Below are 23734 nucleotides of genomic sequence, written 5' to 3' on the forward strand. Positions count from 1 at the left end.
GAATCATTATGTGCAGAAAAGCATCCCTCAAACCAGCCACCTAACACCAAATCCTGTTGACAAAACTGCTGAATAATTTCAAGGGACAGTAATAATTTCAAGGGATGACAGTAGCTGTGGAAAAGTTGCTCCAATCCATGGTGAATAGCTGCTGGTTTGGGCAGTACTTTCCAGTGGGAGGTCTGGAATTGGATCTCAATTTCCAGTGTGATGTAGGTGGGGAATTGGACACCTGTGCCTGCAGTACTGGGGCAGTCCAAGGGATGCTGACCAGCTGCTGCTGAGCCAGAGGGAAATGCTCACTGTGGGAATGGGCCTTCACACTCCTGTAAAGCTAAAATTCCTCCCAGGGATGCTCTTTCATTCTTGTGACTGACAAAACAGAGATATTTTCTGGATATTGAGGTATAGTTTGTTTTGTCTCACTTTGTTTTGTGTCTTTAGTAGATTGAGAGATTTAGGAATGCAAGCATCTGCTCCCCTTCCTCTTTTCCACCCTTTCCCCTGCTTAATTCACCAAATGTAGCTCACTGGTTAGCATGCTTTTGCAGGATGTGAAATCAAGGTGCCAGTTTCTTCAGGAAGGGAGTTATCCATTGTTTGTTTGTTTGTTTTTAATTTTTTTGCATTCTGAACTATTTTGCTGAGTTAGTCTGTGGTGTTTCCTAGCTCTTGAATTTAATTTTGTTATGAACAGCAGAGCAACATCAAAGATTAATTGGGCCAAACACACATTGCTCTCCCTTCCCAGGGAAGTGTCCTGATTATGAAGTATTAGTCTGCTTCCTTCATTTTGTTCTTCAATGATTACTTATTAATATGACTGAAATTACTTATTCAATATGAAATGAAATGCATGCTTTAAGATGCAATCCTACATAGCTACCAAATGACAAAGTGGTTGGAGCTTTCTCCCTCTGGCCTATTGCTTCTTTAGTTATTAGACATTATAATAGTTTTAATAATAGGGTTAGGCAATAATTCTGCCTTAGAGACGTCCATTGTTTAGTTTTTAGGATGACTTCCCAGGCTGAGGGTCATCTTTACATTGGTTTCCTCTAGCAGAGGATAATCCTGACAGTACAGCATCAGGATGAAAGTGTTTCTTGCTTTTGTTCAGCTGTGTCCTTCACAAAATGAAATCATGGGTGAAGTATCTGTTGACAATAATCAGGTTTCTCAAGAGCAAAGTGAAAAAATTATGCCTGGCTTATGCTTAGCAGAGGAAGACATGAGAGCTCAGAGCAATTAATGGGAAAACATGAGCTTCCTGCTGCAAGAAAAAACAATTTATGGCTTTTTTGGGGGATGTTTCAGCTGATCAGGCTTATCAAATAAATGTTTTACTCTTTACCTCCTTAAGGAGATGACATTATATACTTGAACACCATTACATTAAAATGTAGCATTATAGGTTACTTTGAGTACAACTCCTTGTAGTGTTTTCATGGAAATGACCTTGCTGAGTCATATCTTTCTCTTCAAATATCACCAAAGAGACAGAAAAGCTCCTATGAAAATTTGCATGAAATTTCAATTCCACCAATGAGGTCCATTGCCCTTAAGAGTCACTGGAATTACAAAAATTCTTTCCAAACATAGTAATGGTGGAAGCTATGAATCCTGTCCCCTAAATATCTTACATTCAAAAGAAATCAATTAATGCATTTCTGATCCGGAAGACATGCTGTTTTATTAATTAGTGTACAAGGAATTGTTAGGTTAGATGATTATGTTTAATTAAGCATAATGAAAGTAATTAATATAGGTTCTGGTTTTAGGTGGTTGAGTTAATAATGCCATTAAATGCTTCTGTTGTGATACTGCTTGTTCTAGCAGAGAAAAAAAGTTTAAAAGGAAAGAGGCAAAATTGTTTTTTCTTAGTTTCTCTTTCAGTGAGCAAAATAATTTCTCCGCCATTGTAGCATATGCAGAATAGTTTACATTTCTTTTGTAATTGCTAATTCTTATAAGTATTAAAATACATTTTAAAATTTTGCAACATATCCTTTAAAATATTTAATTACAATGCGGTTGCAAAGTACTAGTCGCAATAAAGGAAGTGTTCTTCAAAGTAAGCAAGATTTATTTACCAAACACCTCATGCTCTGTTATGAAGGTCTAGAAAAGGGCCAGTAGCCCACAAGAAATAGTGTTTGAAAGGAAGTGGTTCCAAATAAGGATTTCCTCTGGGTGTTCCCATGTCTTTCTGGCTTCTGTTTTGTTTTGAGGAGGTGGCACTGGAAAGTTGTTTCTCATGGATTCACAGAGGGTACTTTTATGCCTCAGAGCTCCTAAGCCACCAAATAAAGAAGAAACTTGTGATGAACCAGCTTTGGAAGTATTTAATTTCTCTAGTTGTATTTAAATGAGACAAAATGAAATTTTGCAGCATAACCAGTTGCTGTCATAACTGTTTTCTGCAGGGCTTTTTACCTCACAGAATGGACTGCAGGGGTTGTGGGGGTGATGTGTTCACTTCCCTTGGATGTAAGTTGTACTCCTAAGGTTCATAAGGCTACACTGATCCAACACCTGAGAACACTCTTAGCAGATCAATCTCTTCAGAAAATGCACTGGGCACAGTCTTAGAAAAGAGTTGGCAGAAAACATTTCCCCGCCCTATATTAAAAAGCAATATATTCCTACTTTAAAAAGTCTGAGCAGCAAAATCTTGACTTAAGGAACATACAAATTTGAATTTTGGGATGTAACTACATTGGTATGTAGAAATAGGGTAGACAAATATACCAGCCAACAACAAAAAAACCCCAAATTTTTCTCATGGTGATTAATCCTGCAAGCAGCCTGTGCTTTCACAGACCCAGTAAAATGCAGACCAAATGCCACTTGAACAATTTCTATTTGTTTGACATTTTAATGAGAAATATTTCAGCCTTTTCTGCTCTACAGATAGAGGTACTGCATCTCTTATCACTAATACATAAAATCAGACTTGATATACTTTAAAATAGAAGATAAAAGTGACCTGCTATCCATGCTGATATGAGCTTTGTCTTCAGCATCTGCTTTAAACATGCATCTGGTTAGAGCAGTTGCCTCTGTATTGGCTTAGAAGTGGCAAACGACTGGAGCTTTCCCTTTGCCTTCTTGTGCTGTGCAAGAATGAAATTTCAGCCTCTGCTAGATGGATTTTCCCACAGCTGTTGCCAGCTTGCAACACATCTTTGTGTTGTTGCTGCAGCTGTGGGTGTCCTGTCGCTGGCTCAGTGCAAAGCATCACTTCAGTTTTTCTGTGAAAGGACAAGAAGTGCTTGCATGTACTTTCTTTTTTTGCTTTTGCTACTTGAGGAGGACTTGTGATGCATGAACAATAAATGTCTCCAAAAGCAACCCTATCTCAAGCGAGCTGTTGCTGGAGAAGTTCTGGGGTTTTTTTTAGGAATGATCTGTAACATGAGCTAATCACTTTGTTTGTATGAGGTCTTTTCACAGCAAAGCCAGAAAGATAAAGCCCTGAAGCAATTATTGTACATTTTGCTGCTTCTATTCCCTCTACATCCTTGCTCTCCCAACAGAGACCATATTATGCTCTTTTTCCTTACTGCTGAGAAGCTCAGAACTATGATACTGCTCTAACTTTATGAGCTTAAAAAAGTGGCCAAAAGACATGCAAATGAGAGGCAGAAAATCTTTTCCGTACTGCACAAAGTGTACAAAATTATTCTGCTATAATTGGGTGGTTGAACCGAAGGAAGAAAGTGGTGATTCAGAGATAAAAGTGGCAGAAGCACACTCTTGTAGATGCTGCTACTTCCATTTTTTCCCCATCCCAGTCAGGGGGAATTGGCAGCAGAGGGATGGAGCTCAACTTTGTGCTTCACGTGTGATATTTCTGAGCAATGCCAAGATAAAGTGCTGCAGAGAAGTCTCTTTTAATGGCACTCACTTCTCTGATGCATCCCAGATTTCATAAACGTCGGATTTGCTGTCTTCTTGGGTTTACTTTGAAATGGTAAGACTGGAAATCACTATGCAATGTCTAATTCAGCTTTGAGGGTTTTTTTCTTTGTTTAAGGACACAATAAACCTGTAATTATAGCAAAGATGTTTTTGTTATTAGGGAAAGATGGGGAGAAAGTATTAAATTGTTGTACCAAACGAAGAGATAACAAGAAAAGACACTGCTGGAAAACCTACCCAGGCTGTTATGTTATAGAACTGCTTTTTTTCCCCTTGAAAGATATTTGATAAGCTTGTGTCTTTTACACAACTAAAACACTGCAAATGCAGAATTATAGTATTGATACTGAAATGCTTAATATCAGATGAAGATACTGATTACTACATGAAACTTAATTTGGTAGTATGTATACTGGTGGGATCTTAAATGGATTTTATTTTAATGCTGTCATAAAAAAGATATAGATCAGTGTCTTTGATCTAATCTCTAAAAATTCCATCCTCAAACTCTGTGTGTGTTGCACACTAATTTTTTACAGAGAAATCCTGTCTCTTCTCCTGTGTGTACATCATATTAGAAAAGCAATGAAGGTAAACTCTTCAACAGTTCCTGTCTGCAGACCAGTCCTTGGAACTTCACAGCTGGCATTCACTCCTTTTTCCACCCAAAAGTGAAACACAGCAGCTGCATTGCAAGTTGTGATGCTGCATGACTTTCTCACCACTTTCACTCTGAGACCTGTAGTCCCCTCAAACAGAATCATTTCCTACTTCCATAAGATATATTAACTATGGTTTGATGTTGCTTGGATCGACATGGAAATTCACTTCAATATCCTGTGATGCAGAAATGTGCTTGCATAGCAGTAACGTAAAAATAACAAACCTTGCCTCTGATTCTGTCATGAGAGACTCCTAACCAGCTCAAGAGATGTGTTGCAGCTGCATGCCACCAAAGCCTGCACAGCTGAGGAGATGCTGCAAAATGAAGTAAAACAGGAAAGAAATCAGAAGTACTTCAATTACCTGAGTTTGTGACACTAAGGTGGTGAAAGTAGCATAAAATGCATTAAATGAGGTCAGAGACATGATTTCCTTGAAGCTACTTGGTGTGTCAGAAGTATTTTAAAGAACTTTCAGTGTGCCTTTGACATTGTTGAAATAATTTAAGTAGAAAAATGCCCAAGATTTCTGGTCCTTGTAACTCAATATAGTTTCTGCAGAGCCTTGTGAATGACTCAGATGGAGGATCTCTAAAATGGGAGTCAGAGGAGGTCCTTGGTGTCTCTTTTGACAACCAAACAAGATATGTCCAGTATAGATGTTCAGATAATTGAAATTCATTATGCATCTGTAAAGGTGACAGCACAAATCACCATTGCTAGAGTCTACAGGCTGCAGCCAAACCCTTTAAAGGTCTCCTCTCTCAGCATGAAAGGTTAGTGTAGTGTTCTGCAGGGTTCTACATCTATCTTTTATGGTGTCAACTGCCACAGAACTGAGAAGAGATAAAAAAGGAGGAAATTTCATTAGAGGAAGGGATGGGGTAGGACAGCTGGTGGAGGAAGGTGGAAGAATTTTCCATTTGTATGCAAGGAAACTTTTGAATCAAAGGGTCAGTGCAACCTTTAAAGGAGGATTTTTTTAATTGCACAGTGAAGTTCATGCAGCAAGAGACTTTTCAGAGGTGATCTACTCCTCCTGGGCCAGTTTTTATGCAGACTGAGCAAGAGCATCTCCAGAAGCTGGGCTGGCACACGAGCTTTGTATACTCATCTCAGGTCTTGCCACCAGCAGAGACCAGGGCAGTGATGTGGTGTTGCTGTTGAGGAAGGATGGGAATGAGAAGACTTTGATTAGAAGGTTGCTGAGAGTAAAACTCTGGTGTATTTAAAATATATTGCTTTTTTATATAGAGCTTTGTGAAGACCAGCCTTATTGGTCTTGAAGTGAAAATAACTTATACTATTGGTGTAAAGTGCTTGATGCACAGTGATAGAACTTAATTATAAATAAGGTGAATAACAAGAGAGATAAAGAATTATTTATAATTTTTTAGCTCTTTCCCAGGCTTTTGTTTGGTTGGAAACTCTTAGTTTCTCTCTTTGACTGAATCTGAGACCCACAATGTGGAATTACTATTAAATATCCTTTGTTCTTCCCTGGCAGCTGCCCAGAGGCCATTAGCCCACGATGGGAAGGAGGAGGACGTGGCAATGGTTTGAGTTGTATGTTGACAGAAGGCACATAAACAACTCTTTATTTCCAGAATCTGCTCGGGTAGCTCTGAATATATCCTTCCTGTCATGCAAATTATGATCGTGAATCTAGGGAGAGAGGATGCTGCATATTGATGCTTCTAAGTGCCCCTCTTCACTGTTTTGCCCTCTTTATCAAAAATAAGTGTAATTTAAAATTGAAATGATACATTAGTGAAATTTTATTAAATTTAATTTTATCTCATTTAAGATAAAATTGCTGAAAGTTAGATTAACATTAAAAAATGCATAATAAAATATTTAAACTGCAGAAGTCCTTAGGGAGAAGTACTATCATAACCCTCCTTTTCCTTCTCTTCTACCCATCCTTTCCCCAATGATTGTATCTCGCGTACTCAGATTCTTGAAGAAATGATGCACTTGAAAGAGTAACAGGCTTTTCTGAATGCCAATAACTGTAAAAACATGCATTTGAAAATGGGGAAACTGATATGTAAAGGTTCAATGAGTTCTTCAAAGAACAAATTAAGCTGGTGTTAGTCATTATGTCTCATTGCTTATATCCATGGAAGTGGGTGGATCTAGCATCCTCCCATTCCTAAATAAATTTATAGCTAGACATCTAACAGGAGCAGCTGTAAATGCAATATTTACAGTTTAGGGTTTTTTTGGGGGTGAAAATCTGCATACCACAGACTTGCACAAATGTAAGCAGAAGATAATCCTTCATCAGAATTAGTCATAATGATTGTGAAGAGTTCTGAATTTTTATATTTCTCCTGTCCCTGTGGTGGTGAGTTTCTTATGGATAAGCTGATAGTTTCAGTTTTTAGATGTTTCAGGCCACCATTTTTTATACCAATGAGTAACAGAGGTTGTTCTCTGGCAATAGTTACCTTTATCTTTCATTAATATAAAGGTTTGATGTGCCATTAACTAAAATTCTTGAGGTGAAAATTTATTTTGCTGTTGTCTAAAGCTTTGAGTATGTTAAAGAAAATTTCTCTAGCTGTCTATTAGAATGAAAAAAATGCTTGGTCAACATTGTGGAATACATTTTGATTGCCAGTTATTTTATAATTGCATTAATATTGTTCAAATTATTTTAGAGCAGATTTAGGGTTCTGCCTTTAAAATCCTGCTTGCAAAAAAAGCAAATCAGTGTAAGGAAGGTCTGGCATGTTTTTGATATAACTGAGCCTACCACTCATTCTCCCTTGGTTGGCTTAGGATAATTATTTGGACCTAGTCTGACTGCAGATCCAAGATGTGCATAAAGGTTCATAACAATGTGTGAGTTAATCTTTCCTTCTATGTTTTGAAGCTCTGAATGCTTCTCTCTTCCAAATAAAATTATTTTAAGCAAAATATAAAGAAATCAGACAGCCATTAGCATAAATTTTAGAAATAGCTGTATTATTTAATTAAAATATCTTTCTGTTTTGATGTTTTTTTCAATGTTCTTCCTATTTCATAAATGTTATAAATTGTCATTTAAAACAACCCAACAATAAAATATTTCTCAGAGGAGAAAGGACGAGGCTTGAGGACTATAGTACTTAAAATTTGTGATTTAGGAGAAGCAGTGATTATTCACTTGAGGTCAGGAGTCACTCAAAAGGCATTTAAAAATTCAAGAAGGGGTGAGTAAGAGTGAAATTCAAAAATGAGAGCTTTATTAATTTCAGTTTATATATATATATATATATATATGTATATATGTATATATATGGTGTTTTTATTTTCATGTGGCTGATATAGAAGCTGAAACCTCACAGGCTTAAATCTTAGCTCTTGCTTTTGTACTGAAGCCCAGTGTATAGTGCACAGTTCCTTGCTGGCCCAAACTGAGCACAGCCCAAGAGCACAGCTTTCCCAAGGCAATAGAAAGGGAAATCCATGGCATGCCAGCCAGTGCTACTCACTGGGATGTGGCAAAATCCTAAAATACAGGATTTTGTGGATTATTTTGAAAATATTCAAGTTTTCTTTTAGCTTTCAAACTTCCTTTGTCCTCCCTGTCCTAGTTACTCTGATAGTAGTGTTGTATTCCATTTATTATTTTTATTTTGGGATTTTTTTTCAGAAGGGATAAGTTCAAGGTTTACCAAACCACTCTTTATCCCTACATCTGTTTCCTTCCTCAAGTGAAACAACTGGTAAGCTTTACATGCCAAGAAGACAGTTTGAACATAATTGCATCAAAATGTGCCCTTTCATCAAAAAAAGCTAGTTTAAAAACATTTAATCATGTTTAAGAAAATCAGTGTCAATCTTCATCTAACTTTTGTAACAGGAAAAAAAATGAATTCTAAATTTTGTTCATTTATTTTAAGCCCATATTACTGTGATGGCTGCTCTGCAAGTGGTGTGGGATATCAGTTTTGTCCTCAGCAGCCTTGATTATATGGCTTTCTACTTGGTTCTTAGAGTTCAAACATCACAACCCAGATTACCAACAGTTACTGCCTCATTAATGCCTCCTGGTTTGCTACAAACTGATGCTGCACTGAGGAGCACAGAGGCAGACCTTGCTTTAGATGTTTCATTTATATTTTTGCTTTCTTTGGAGAATTTGGTGCATACCAAATTCTTGCCTCTCAAATTGAATGCACAAATTGTAGCTCGGAGGAGGCAAGGCTGGAGCTGCAATGCTTCCCCATGGTCCTGTGCCAGGCAGGGCTTTGGCAAAGAAATTAACCTGCAGACACTTTTTATTGTGAAATAATGCCATTCTGAATCAGGACTTATACAGTGCTGGAAAGAGTAGTTTGCTTTTACTTTTTACTTTTTACTTTTTACTTTTTACTTTTTACTCTTTTATTACTTCCTTTTTCCTTTTTCCTTTTTCCTTTTTCCTTTTTCCTTTTTCCTTTTCACTTTTCACTTTTTACTTTTTTTTACTTACTTTTTCCTTTTTCCTTTTTCCTATTTACTTACTTTTTTACTTTTTTACTTACTTTTTCCTTTTTCCTTTTTCCTTTTTCCTTTTTCCTTTTTCCTTTTTCCTTTTTCCTTTTTCCTTTTTCCTTTTTCCTTTTTCCTTTTTCCTTTTTCCTTTTTCCTTTTTTCCTTTTTCCTTTTTTCTTTTCCTTTTTCCTTTTTTATTTTTCCTTTTTTTACTTACTTTTTCCTTTTTTCCTTTTTCCTTTTTCCTTTTTCCTTTTTCCTTTTTCCTTTTTCCTTTTTCCTTTTTCCTTTTTCTTTTTTCCTTTTTCCTTTTTTTCTTTTTTTTTCTTTTCCCTTTTTTCTTTTTCGTTTTTTACTTTTTACTTTTTACTTTTTCTTTTTCTACTTTTCTTAGCTGTGCTTGTATTCTTCTGCCTTTCTTTGTGAATTTAGAGAAGAAGACACAAACCTCCACTTCCACCACTTATGACAAATCAGAGCAGATTGTAGAATGATGGGATGGTTTGAGGTACAAGGGACCCTAAAGATCATCCAGTTCCAACCCTCTGCCTTAGACACCTTCCACTAAGTCACATTTAATAGACTAGTTTGGAGAAATGTCTCAAAGGTGGTTTTTTTAATTTTTTTATTTCATTTTTTTTACTGGAACTGTTTCATTCTGTTTCTGCTCTTCACCAGTGCTTTAAGAATGCTCAAAGCATTTTGAGTCCACAATGGAGAGATCTTTCCTTCCTATGCATCAGCTGCTGTTTGAGGTGTAAATAAGTAACTTTCAGCCTTGACTGCTGACAACTTTTCATGTAGGTACAACTTCATTACAACTGTAAATTCCTGAAATACAGGGACCAAAAACCATAGTTTTATATTATAAAAGAAAATTCCAGCAAAACTGAAAACATGTGCTTTTGATTCTTGGAAAATGTTTAAATAGTGGAAGGTACAATTACACTTAAAAGATTTTAGGAGGCTTTTTGAAGAAAATTTCAAAGCTCAAATGGAGACTTGAGAAGTTGCAGTCCTTTTACAGAAAAGGCTCAATATATGCATAGAAAAGTGTTCCTTGTTAAACATAGCACGAGCAAAGAAATAAACCCTTATCTTGTGCCACTGTGTAAGATGCCATTACATTACACTTCAAGAAATGACAGCAGATGAATGAAAGGAAAAAACTGGAAGAGCCAGAGATGGCAACCCATAAAAATTGTGCAAGGGAAAACGGAGTGACTGAGTTAAAGAATGAGGAAATAATTTCTTCTCTAAGCTCATGCATTAAGAGAAAAAGAAAATTTGAATTGAAACTCAACTGAAGCTTTTCAGATGGCATAGCCCATTTTACCTTTTTTTCAATCTAGACTTCAAATAATAGTTCAAAATGAAACATTTTAAAATGCTGTACTTTACATTTTAGACTAAGGTGAAAGCAAAGGATGGAATTTCTAGCTGTTATCTTGGCAGCTCTGCTTGTTACAGCTCTGACTGTGTTCTCATGTTAGATGACTATTTTGAGATTGCAAAGCAATGTGGAATGAGGAGATAACTTGCCTTTCACAAAAAATGTAAGGCAAGAACTGAGACAAAATTTTAAAACAACATCTTGAAAATTGCAGGCCATTTCAAAATTAGAAGAAAAATATCAGGTTAATTTTTCACTAGTTTTTCAGAATTACAAATAACTTTTTTTCATTTTTTTCTTTTTCTTTAAGGAAATTTTAAAAATAAACCTTGCACCGCTCTTTCAAGTGTATCTTCTGCTTTTTCTTGCAGATCAAAATTGAAATTACATTGAACAAGATATTTTGTCATGAGTTAGTGGCCTGGATAACCTTAATAAGAAGTGGTACAGCTTAATAGAAATAAACGGTCTTTATTCTCCAATCTGTCTGTTTGGAGGGAATAGAGGTTATCATTTCAATGCAATTCCTACATAAACTAAAAGTTAAAAAAATAAAATGGTAAAACTAAACTAAAGAAACTTAAAGTTCACCTCAGAGGAAATATTTGTCAAAGCAGCATCAAAGTCTGCAGTGTCATGAACTGATACAGAGATTCTTTCCTGAAGAAAGGCATTATATGAGATGTCTTTTCCCCTCCATGCCTTCTTTGAAATACTTTACTTTCATAAAAGCTAGAGGTCCATATTTCATTTCAGGGACACACAACCTGATGTCCATCAAAAGTTTCCATATTTTAGATTAAAGCAGAAGTTTTGAAAGAGGACACCTGCTCATATTTTTTTTTTTTCAGCACCTGCATGGTTTTATTTTTCCTTTAGTCCTGAGAATCACAGAATCATTAAGATTGGAAAAGATTTTTAAGATCATCAAGTCCAACCATCAACCCAGCACCACCACTGTGTCAACCACTAAGCAGAGTTCTCAGGTGCCATATCCAAGCATTTTATTAACATTTTCAAGAATGGTGAGTCCACCCCTTCCCTGGGCAGCCTTTTCCAGTGCTTGACAACCCTTTCCATGAAGAAGTTTTTCGTGATGCCTGATCAAAACCTCCCTTGGCAAACAACTTGACACCATCCTGTATTTTGGTTTTAGGCATTCTGGAGCAAGGAGGCAGTTTTGTTTCCTGCTTCTACCTCTCTTGGTGGTGCACTGCACTAAGGTGTGCTGCAAAGTGGGCTCTGAGAGGTCCCGTGTGAGGAGCAGTGTCATTGCAGAAGGCTCTGCAGTGGTGCTAAGAATGGCTTCTCTGTTCTTGTGGCTTCCAAAGCAACACTCTGTGTGCCTGTGTGTGTATTTTTATATATGTGTGTGCGTGCAGTGTGAAGATGACTAAAAACCTACTCGCCTTTTCTTCAGTAAGGATGTACTCAGGAGAAGGGGATGTGAATAACAAAGTGCCCAGCCTTTTGACAGGCTCTTCCCTGTCCCCCAGCCAGCCTGCAGAGGTGATGTGTACCATGCTGTGATGCCAGATGAACCCTTGCTGCTCTCTTCTTCACTCTCAGACACACACAGAAGGGTTCTGCCTGAGCACAGCAGGACAGGAGATGCTTGGGCACAGCTGCAGCTCTTGCTTCTCCCACCTTTCCCAAGGGGGAATCCCCTGCAGCACTGTCCTACCAGAGTTTGCCTGAGTAATGCTTTTCTCTCTGAGCCATTTGTCTTCTCTCCTGTCTTCCCAATGGACAAAAGAATTCCCAGGTAGAATCTCTGACCCTTGGTTGCTTGATTTCCTCAGCAGGTCATGCTTTGGACAGCTTGGCAATACCTGCACATGCAGCAATCTTAATTAAAGGTGGATTTATGCAGCTGAATTCAACAGTTTTGGTGAGTTCCAGTCTCAATCTGAAACACTGTATTTTGGCTTTACACAGAAGAATTGGTTTATTTTAATGTTCATTAAAGCTAAACTGAGAAAAGGTCTGGGTGGTGTGCTCAGAAGACATAGGCAATATCACATGGAGAAAGGGAATAGGGCAGTAGAGATTTTAGATCTTCATAAAAAAATTCAGTTTTTTAAAAATCTATTCAAAAGTTGTAAACGCAAGTTTAAAAGTTTTTGCATACACAAATTCTCTGAAACACACATTCTTCTTTTTCAACAGCATTCTGGCTCATTAGTTTTCTTAATACTTAAATTATTTATTCTGGGAAACTCATAACTATTTTTTTTATTGCTGTGAACAAGCAGATAGTGAAAGATTGCTTGAATTTCATGACCAGCATTGCGTGGCTTTTCAGCCTTAGTATATTTAAATGCCTGAACTTGCATTAAGTTTTTTGGCTCAATTCCATGACACATCTCTTTTTGTTCAGAGTGGCCAAGTTTAGATTTTCAGAAGGAAAGCCAGAAGGCTTTGGAGAACAGGTAAAACTTGTTTCTTGAGCTGACTAACTTTGCATGAGTTTGAAAGAGGTTTAAAACCTTTGTGCTTTAACCCAAATCCAGCTTTCAAATTCAAAGTAAGTCCGTCTAATTGGGATTTGGATCAGACAGGTGAATTTCTGTCTTTAACATTTTTATTTATACATGACACTACCTTCTCCTTTATCTTGTTTTAGGTAAAATTAGCTCTGAATAAAACATTTTTATCACATCCTGAGGCTGCATGTTTAAAAGAAGAATAAAATGACCACCATGATTTTCAGTCAGTTTCTTTAGCTGGAGCTGGTCTCTTAACTTCCAACTCATCAGTGAAAGAAAATGCTCCAAATCTAAACTATTATTTTAACACTTCTTTTCCTTTCTTTAATAAAAGAAGTATCTTGGCATGAGCTGTGCTTGCCTCTCCCAGAAAGTCTGTGGCCATGTGATTTATATCTAGACCTGTGAGGCTTCCTAACAGCTGCTTCCTGAAATATGCACAAATAATTTACAGCAGCCTGTGATGACTTGTTGAATGGTGCATTTAACCACCTGAAGAAGAGATATTTATGCAAGCCAGTCATGTAGAGCATGTCGCAGCTCTGGTTTTAGGGAAATAATTGTAGTTCAACTCATCATTGTGCCAAGTTTACATAGTAATTTTAGAGACAGATTTAAAGAAAAGAGGGTTTTGGTACAGTTAAGTTTTGTGCATGTACTTGCTGTATCTACCTGGCCCTTAGTCAGTGAACCTCTGTTAGAAATTAATATAGTCAGTACTGGCCTAAAGTACTTTCTTTTGTTGAAAGGCTTTGCACCATCACTTCGTTTTGTCAAATCTGAGTGAGTGCTCTTGGCTGTCTGGCCTAAGGAGTTTGCTGCTTCTGAAGGTGCAGGTGTCTTTGTACAGCTCTGTGCCCTGTGAGACTCCCTTCTCTGGAAGGAAGATGGAATTTTGCACAGCTCTCAACCAAGGTGACTCTTGCTGCCTGTGTCTAGATCACCCAGAGCAGTGTGGAGAGTCTTGTGGCTGGGCATTCAGATGTAGTATCAATTTCTAAATTTTATTCTCACTTCTAAAGACCCTGTGTGCCTCTCGGAGATTTTGTAATCGCTTATCTACCTTGGACTCCACTTACTGCCTTCAGAATGGTCTTTTCTATTCAAAGGTTTTATAAGATAAGAACTGAGATAGAGATAAGAAATAGAGAGATGGAAAGGCTTTAATTGGTTGCTACTTTCTAGTGTTCTGTATTTCAATGTGTATTTATAATATGTCTCTCCAGTCTCTTTGTATTTACTCAGGGAAATATTTACTCTCCTCCTCCTCCTCCTTCCACTCCATCAGAAAGCCAGAGTATATTCCAAAGTCTGGAACACAGTAATTTGATAAATTGATTGCTTAGCCAACAATACCTACTCTGCAAATGGTTCAAAACATTTGTTTTATCACTACATAATAAATCAGTGACTGAATACTGGAAAAGAGCTCCGACTACTGTAGTTACTGCGTCCCCTAACTCTTGGAAACTGCACTATCAAAATTTAGATAATTCAAGTTGCTGAGTAACCTCACACTGTGCACAGGGAGGTGCCAGGAGGCAGCAGCAGGGGCAATAGCAGGCAACAGCTTTGAGAGGAAATATCTAAAGCTAGACATTAGGAAATGCTGGGGTGAGAAGTCAGGGTCCAACTTCCAAGAATACTGTGCCCAGCTGAACTGGAGGTTCCTAAGAAGAAAGTGCCCCTTGGACTCTATGCCAGATTTTTGCCCTTCTGTGACAAAAGGAATAATCTGCATCCGTGGCCTAATGTCCCAGTGGAATTTTTATAAATGTCAGTCTTATTTGGTGCAGAATTTAGATTTTTTTTGCTTTCATTAAGAATATCAAAACACCACGCTCTGTGTGCTCGGAGCCATCTGCCTTCTTCTAAAGCTGTTTTTAATCTTTAATCAAAGGTTAATAAGTCCAGGCTTTGGGCCATGAAGACTGTGGAAGAGGAAAAAGTGCCTACAGCATTCACCAAAGACATGGGAAAGTGAGGTTAAAGCCAGGGACCTCAGATATTACCAAGTGCTTTTCTACTCTAAACCAATCTGTGAGTGCCAACATCACCAAGAACATGGAGGTGAGGAAGAAGAAGGAGGAAGAACAGGATCAGCCCACTTTCCTCCATCTTAGAACCTCTGACCCCCATGTACAAAGTAAAACACCCCCTGGACAGGTGCTAAAACCCCCCTGTACAATACTAAAAAAATTTCCCCTCTATTTTGCAACTCCTTTTACTATACTATCTAATCTCTTGTGACTGCTTGTTCCACCTCCAAAGTTGGTAACTCATTCCATGGTTCAAACCCAAAATCACAGCTGTTTCCAGATGCCTGACATGGTCTAAAATACTCCTGACCAAGGCCTGGAACCTCCAAAAATGTCTGAGGGACATTTTGAGTTCCAACAACTCCAGACATAAATCCTACCCTCTCTCTCTCAGAAATTCTGTAACTCCAGACACAAATCCTGCCCTCTCTCTCAGAAATTCTGTAACTCCAGACACAAATCCTGCCCTCTCTCTCAGAAATGCTGTGAGATGAGGTCCAGGTGGGTGCTGTGATTCAGGGCTGGGCTGCAGCAGGCAGGGATGCTGAGATAAGCCCTGACACGCCACGCTGAGGCTGGGACCTGCAGTGTGCCACCACCTCTTTGCAGAGGGGAAGAGCTTTTTCCAAATTTTCACAGAACACCTCCCAGATGGTGGCTCTCTACCTGTGCTTGCAGCCACCCACTGCTGCCTGCCAGGATTTAATTTGGAGGGGTGTTCCTGCATCTCTGAGGGATGTATCAGTATCCTGGATGTGCCTCCAGATCCCAGTTTTGTTCAGATTTCCCGGGGAGAGGGCTCCTCAGGGCTTTTCCCTTTCACCTGGACATCTATCCAATATTAAAGTCCAGTCTCAGGCTGAACAGCTGCTTTAAAATTTAGAATCCACAAGTTATGGGACTAAATAAATGTAAATTTAATTCTGATTGGAGCTGAACAGTCAGGTTCCTCTCTGACTGCTTTCTTCATGCAGAGCTGGGGCTGAGCTTTCAGTGTCCATAACAACAACTTTCCCTGCAAATGGTGTCCTAATTCTGTCTAAAACTGTCCTGGGGGACTTTGACAGCTCCTCTGAGTTCTTTTTGCTATTTCTCTTCATCTGTTCCCCTTTATCCAAAATTCTTTTCATGATGCCAGTCTGTTGGAAATACAGTTTTGATGGGTTATTTGAATATTAGCTACTGTTTGAACAATTCCAGTCCTGTTCTTCTTGGGTTACTGCAGAAGTGGTTGAAGTACTCAAAAAATCATTCAACATATACATATTCAGAGGAGATTTTTATCTTTAGAATATTCTATATAGCTCTCTAACACTTGGCTGATATGAATCATCTGATCATTGGATTGTTTTTAGGTGAATGGAGAATGTATTTCCATTTCTTTTCCCTCCTTCCCTGTCCCCAGACATTCAGAACTGGAGAAACCAAGTTTTCTTAGAAAATGCCCACAGCCTGAGGGTTGGGCTGTTTTCCTGGGAGTTAGAAATCACTGTCCCAGAGAGAGGAGTTCACAATTTCAGCAGAATTAAAAGCTGATTTTTTAGTGTTAAAGGGTTCCTGAAGCACTGGAGTAAATTTAGGACAGCTTTTTTCACCTCCCCATTTCCTCCAGGTTTGTGTGTTGAGAAATCCAATGTGAAAAGATATTTTGAGATCACCTAGCACATAGATCTGTACCAGGTGGAGGCAAGGTGACAGATGAATCCTGCTGCCTGTACCCCTGGAGCTGCAATCATACTAGCCTTGATATCAAGTGTGCTTTTATATCACTTGTGCTAGAAACAGCAACAGCTAAGGAATTTTAAGGCAGCTCGTGAAAACTACCTGTTTTGATATTGTTGAGTCTCAGCAGTACTCCTAAAATGTTCTTTATTTGCCTGAAAGTCTCTTGTGATGCATCCCAAAAATTACCTCTGGGTTTATGCTGGATATATTTTTTTTAGTTTGGGTTTTGTTTTGGTTTGGTTTATTTATTTATTTATTTATTTTTATTAATTGTGCTCCTACCTGCAGTTTAATGTTAGCTTTGAGAGATATATTTGGTGGACTTTTTTCCAGTTGACATTTAAATCTGATTTCACACATAAGATTTTTTTACAGTGATATGGTAACCTAAGAGAAATTATTAGATTTCATAACTTATTGAAGTAAATTATTACCTAGCAAAAATACAGGAGTCATTTGCTGTCCATAATAGTCTGTAACTGATAACTTGGGCTCCAGTAGAAAAATAAACATGATTTTCTTTCCTTTTTTTCCTTTAATATTGATGACAACTAGGATCTCTATCATAATTACCTATGTTTGGAACATAGAGGAAAATATAACCCCTATTCACCAAGACAAATAAAAAAGGAGATAGAATAGACTCTTTTGAGGAATGAAATTATTTTCCTCTTTGGCACAAGTAACAAGCAATTGGAGAATATCATCTGCCTAACCATTGTCAAGTTCTGTAAATATCATGACAGACACAATCTTTAAGAGTAGTTTGAAGAGAAGGACAGCTGTTGCTTTGTGAATACTCTGTTGTTTTTGTTTTTGTAAATGCTACAAATGATACCATAACTGAAAACAGAGATGGAATATATCACTTGATTGTTCATCCTTTCAGTACTTTTCCTCTGTCAAGGCCCAAGTCCCCAAAGTCTGCTTTTGGGGAACATATGTCATCTGCCAAAAGACATTTGAAATCCAAAAGCACAATAATGTTTATCTTTGTTTTTCAAAAGTAAAACATTTACATTTAGGGGAAAATGCTCCTTTTAAATACAGCATATTCTAACTATGACACTAAATTGTTTTTCTTTCCCCAAAGAAGTTCAGATGTTTTAACATTTGGCTATAAAATCTATAATAAAGGTATATTTTCAAGTAATAGAGATTTCTCAAATTACTTAAAAGCTAGAATGACTAGAATAGGATCACCAGACCAAGAATTTGGGAAGTGTTTGTGCCTGACAATAAAAGCAAACTCCTAGCAGGGTTTTCTGCTGATCCCTGCAATCATCTCATGTCCATGACAGACAAGGGGGAATGGAATAGAAAGATGAGGAATGGCTTTAAAAGGAAATAGAATATGTTTATTCTATTATATTCATCTTTCTGCATGTAAGAAATGCAGTTTTTCTTGCATACCTCTGTCCTTGGAGTACCTACTTTGCTTTAAAGGCCAAAGCAGTGGCAAAGGTAGTGGATGATAGATATTCATTGTCAACTACCATTTGTTATCCACTAGCTTCACCAGAAATGTCACCCCCAAAAGATCCTTACCTAAGTTTAATTGTGAAAATTATCTTTCTTGTTCTGTCCCAAGCTTGATGTACTTTTGAGGTTATTTACTATTAACTTCAACAGGAAGAAGATTTCACTTGCTCAGGTTTGTCCTTTTCAGAAAATGCTTTATATTAAAACATATCTATGTTTGACTCTCTCTATAAGATATATATTTGTCCTTTGCAAAATGCGTGTTAAATTAAGACATATCTAGGTATGAATGCATATAGAATATCTGTACATAAAACCTTACACATATGGTAATGTGCTTTAAAATACTTTGAGTGAGAGCCTGGCTGTGTGAACCACTTGTGAATATGGGCATGAATTATATAAACTGCTTCAAAAAAGGTGTTCAGGCCAAGTGAGAGCACTGACTACTCTCAGTAACTCACAACACTGTTAGGATGCCAGAGATGTAAAAAGTGCCAATACATCCAAGATGAGAAGAGCAGCTGCTCATTTTTTAATGCTGCACTGCTCTGTCCTGGAGAGAATTCCCACTTTCAGAGCAGAGCTCGTGACTGCAGCCCAGCACAGAAAGGTAAAACCCCTCAAGGTGTGCAATTTGGAGCAAGAAAAGGGAAATATTTTTCTGAGATTATCTGCAGGGACTGAGGTGTCCTACAACAAGATCAGCCAGTTTGGTTTTAAGATGGGACTGAAGTTTTAGATAATTCCAGTCTTCAATTTTGCCTGAAACTGAGCCTCTTAGAAAAGCAGTAAAAACAATCCAGCATTTAAATTTTATAGATTTGGTGCCTCCCCAGCCGCGTTATAGTAATTGCTCTGAGCTCTTGACTTTGTTTAGCTGAATATTTGTTAACAATATAATTTTAAAGTAGTGGATATCTTGCTGAGCCTTTCAGCAGATAGGTGCTTCAGAGCTTTAAGCATTTTAAAAAGCTCACATGGTGCAAAAATGCCCAGTGCACAAGCTGCTGCTGCCCTGCTTTCACAAGGTGGTTTAAAGTGCATTTTAATCACCTGCTATTCATTTGTTAACTCTGGGGTGAAGCTAAACTACAATGTAGGCATTACAACTACCTCTGAAATATTTAATTAAGTTCAAATATCAATGTCTTTACTTTCCTTATGTTCAGAGAAGTCAGATAATGGGAATGGAGAAACTTGAAATAACAATCTGTTACTTTCTGAGAGCTTCTCTCTATCCTCACTGATGAGATTTGCAATGTAGTAATGCTGCAATTTCATCATTATTTTGTAATCTTCTTAAATGAGTGTCTCATGTTGGTGCAGGCAATCACAATAACTGCTTGAATAGGATTTGCTGCTGAGCAAAGCTGCTTGTGTTGCAAAAGCAACTGGAGGAATGCACAAGCAAAAAAATCCCATTGGGCAAAGTGTTTACTTTCCCATCGAGTTTACAGTGAGTCTCGAGAAGGGAATTTAGTGGTGACTTCACCCATGCTAGCAAGATGTCAGCAAATTGTCAAAGAAGGAAATAATTCTCTAATAGCAGCTTAAGGCAAGTTCCAAACCCAAGGAAATTGGTAACCACAACACTTATTTAATGTGGAAGGCTGTCATATTTCCGTGGAGTGAAAAAGGAGATTCCCTTGGCTTTGCAATGCTTCCTGCTCCCATGGTCTCAGCCCAGAAGAGGACTTGAGGTGGGGGAAGCGTGGTGTCTGCCTGGCAGATGGCAGCTGATGCTCAGGAGTGTGTCCCAGGGGCTCTGCAGCTCCTCTTCCCTCAGAGCTGGCAGCCAGGTGATGGGGGCAGGCAGAAACCACCTCACCAAACTGTGCCTGCTCCATTTGGACACACTTGCCTTTCAAATGACCCAATTGCCCTTTTATTTTTTAAAGAAAATAAAGTTTCTCCATCCCAAAGCCAGGCTGGATGGGGCCCTGAGCATCCTGATCTGGGTGACATCCCTCCCTGCCCATGGAGGGGAGACTGAAACTGAGATGATCTTTGAGGTCTCTTCAAATCCAAACCCTTCTATGATTCTTTGATTAAGGCTGTCTCCAACCCAACCTTTCACTAAGCATTATTTATTCATGCTACAGTGCACTTATTCCCTTCAGATGAATATTGCATGTTTGGTATGTTTCATCCTGTTGAAATCTTGGAGACTGTTCATATGGGTAAAGTTATCTGTGTGAGTCTGTAGCTACGGAGTCTGAACATGGAATTGGATCTCTAAGGTTCACAGTTACTAGGCATTAAACACCACAGTCCTAGGTTAATTTTTAAAATTCTTTTTTTTTCCCCAGAAGGATATAGCAATATTATCAGCACAGGGCTGTTGTATCAGAGTTCTTCATTTATTTTCCTCTTCAAACTCAGGCTAAGACAATATTTCTACTCATTACATCTTTGCCTGTATACAACCTGCTTAATTCTGCCTTTGTTCATTTTATCAGAGATATTGATTTATGATCTGGTGTCCCTGGACTGAGTCCTAATTCAGGCTGTTGACCCTGGGCTAATTGCTCTTCTGGTTTCAGAACTCTGTAAAATCTGCCTGGAGGTGTCTCTCATTTAAAAAAGCCAAGATCACAGCTGCTGTACAAGTATTAATGTTAATGGAGTAGTACTCATTCCTCTTCTGGTCTATTTGAATTCCAGATTCCTAACAGCAAATATTTTATCCTCATTTTTATTTGCAGATTTTTGAAGTGGTGTGAAGAAACAGTGAGAACTGTTATAATCCTTATTAACTTCTTTAGAGCCTTATGGATATTCTCTAGCTATTGAAATAAATAACCTCTTCCCACTCAAGTCCTACTCAAGTCACAACTCAAAATTTATTCTCACTAAAAGATTCTTTTTGAGTGTTTTTAAGTCAATGATTCTTGATCCTTCATTTTATATTTAATTTTTATGTGTGAAATAAGTAAAATGATAAAGAAAAATTACATGTTTTTCTCCCAAGCACCATTAAAAATATATTCAATTATTACATCTTGATTTTTATAAATATGAAAATATATGCTGATTTCGGATAGGAGTTAACATCTGCTAATAACCATTGCATTCAAGCATTTTTCTCACATTATGTTTATGCAATTAATGTTGCAAAATTAATGTTGTGTTGGAGCTACAGGGGCTGGAGGGTGATTATGTACCAAGATGTGTGATGGGTTTGGAAATGCAGCTGCTCTGCCCCTGTACCTGTGTGGGCAGGTGCTCTGCTGGAGCAGTGTCAGACAAATTAAGGATTTCATCATCATCACACCCCTCTGTCACTCGCTGCCACTCGCTATGTAAAGCTGATTAGCTCCTTTTTGGACAAAACAAGATTCACAGCAGTGGCTCGGGAGCTTGCATCTTAGCACGTTAAAAAAAAAATAATTTATTTGAAAGGAACAGGTTTTATTTTCATTTTCAACTCCTGGAAGTAAAATTGAGTTTTATTTCTACAACCAATATTTCTGTTACTGACAGCAGTTCCCATTAATTCCTCAAAGATACCTTAAGCAACAGTTAAAATGAGGGATGATGAAAATTTGCAGGGAGTTTGCTTACTTTGTAGGCAGTTTTACTTGCTAAAAAATGTACCTAAAAAGCAGGTAAAAAATATATGGGCACCATTCTTTTATAAATCCAGGGACAGGATAAGGCCCTTAAGGATTTTAGTTATTTGAGGATCACCTCCTGAAAGCACTTTCCTAAATCAAACTTCATTTTGCCAGTTAGGAAACACTGTACACTATTTCAGTATGTACAATTAGGAAATACTGGGAGATAGGGGAAACAAACAAAAAAAAAAAAAAAAAAAACCAAAAAACAAAACAAACAAAAGCTTTTAAAGCTCAAGAATCAGAAATCTTGTTGCATTTCTAAGCTGGGTATTAAATACTTGTTTTTAGAAAAGTAATTACAGATACATCACTGCCTGATCTTGGGAGCTGATTTTTGTGTCTTAAAATGCAGCAGCTTTCACAGCTAAATACTCTCACCTGGACCTTCTTAAAAAAAAAAAAAAATATAGAAACTTAAAGGGGATGAAAAGGAAGAGGATGTGTGTCTTTTGGGAGTGATGGATATGAGGACAGTACATGGGAGAACACACAGCAGCAGACATCACCAGCTCTGAATGAATACATAATGGAAGGTAAGAATGTGTTAAAAATTAGACCAATGTATTTTTCAAGCTAATCAGGGGTGTTTTATGTTAATCTAGTTACTGAAGATTTGAATATTACTTGCAAAACTAGAAGATTATTGAACATTAGAGTTGTTCAGAACTGATTTCTTTCCACACTTTATCTGCTCCCTTCCTCTCCCCTCCATATTTATGCTGACATTAGGCTCTCCACAACTAGACACTAAAAAAAAAAACAAAACCAAAAAAAACCCAAAAAAAACCCCCAAAAAAACCCCAAAAAACCCCTTTTATGAGAGTCTGCAGATACACAATATTTAATTTTCATGTCTGAAAGTCCTGGAAAATTCAGGAGATAGAGAAGGGGAAGATTGGTTATTTGTTATTTCACAGCTGGAAATGCGGGTTTTCAGAAGGAGCAAGCATTGACAAGAAACAAACTCCAGTCTGATTTGACTGTGAGAAAGTAAAAGGTAATCACTGCTAAATGTAAACTACACAATTATGACTGTTTTTAAGCAATAGTCTCTCAGTTAATTTTCAGCTTTTGAGAAAGAATGGGTGGCAGATTTAAAGAAAGAACAGGGCACAGCGAAAGAAAAAAGGACAGGCTGAAATTAATCACTTAAATTATATTTTGAAATTACTGTCAAAAAACAGGTTGTTGATAGAACACTCATTTTAGCTCAGACTAGTAATTTCAAACAGCTGAAAAGAGATCTTTTGAATACACCTTGAGCCCTTGGTTTGACTTAGAACATGCAAATGGATATGAAAAGTTGTCTGCCGTTAAAATGTCAGAAAGCTCTGGAAAAATGCCAGCAATTTCCAACAGGACACATAAAAATATAAGCTGTAGGGTAGCTTTGTAGGTATTTCTAGTTATTTAGCAGTTGGTAAGTAAAATATGCCTTTTTTTTGCAATACCAAATTTACTAGTCTTTGTTACAAACATTATTTTAATAGGTGTTTTTTCAGCGGTTTTTGTTTCTATGGGTGTACTTGCAGCATTTTCACATCAGGAGATGTAGGGGGAACAAGAGATCTTGGTGGAAGGGAGAATCTTATTTATGCCAAGGGGAAGAACCAAATGCTTCTTCACTGAGAGGAGGAGGTGGGAAACAGGACACAAGACTCAAATTGTAATAGTCCATAAGAACTTCAAGAGTCCATCTGATTAACTTCTGTAGCTCATAAAAATGTGTTATTTGCACAAGTTATTCTATTGTCAGGACATGGAGACAATGATCTCATTTTCAAACCAAATGAACTATCACTTTTTGTACTTAAGTACAAGCCACTTCAGAGGGGAAAAGCTATTTATGCCTGCCAGAAAACACAATTGACTCTGAATTAGAGAAGAATTAGAGTTGAAAATAGTGTAACTAAAAGCAAGAGACTTGAAT

At 37.5% G+C, this 23734-nt stretch overlaps 1 long non-coding RNA gene across 3 annotated transcripts in view; it reads left to right on the forward strand.

Moving 5' to 3' along the window:
• Nucleotides 1-12059: 12059 nt before the first annotated feature.
• LOC116183557 (uncharacterized) overlaps nucleotides 12060-23734 on the forward strand; it is a 37427-nt gene continuing 25752 nt past the window's right edge. The window contains exons 1-2 of one of the 3 annotated variants that reach the window (XR_014954984.1): nucleotides 12060-12337; nucleotides 22160-22337. This is a non-coding gene — a long non-coding RNA (uncharacterized LOC116183557). Of the gene's footprint in view, nucleotides 12338-19961; nucleotides 22338-23734 lie in introns of those variants that run through there. The other 2 variants (XR_014954982.1, XR_014954983.1) reach the window with 2 other exon arrangements.

Source organism: Lonchura striata, chromosome 4, assembly GCF_050655825.1.
Source record: "Lonchura striata isolate lonStrDom1 chromosome 4, ASM5065582v1, whole genome shotgun sequence".
Lineage (NCBI taxonomy): Eukaryota > Metazoa > Chordata > Aves > Passeriformes > Estrildidae > Lonchura > Lonchura striata.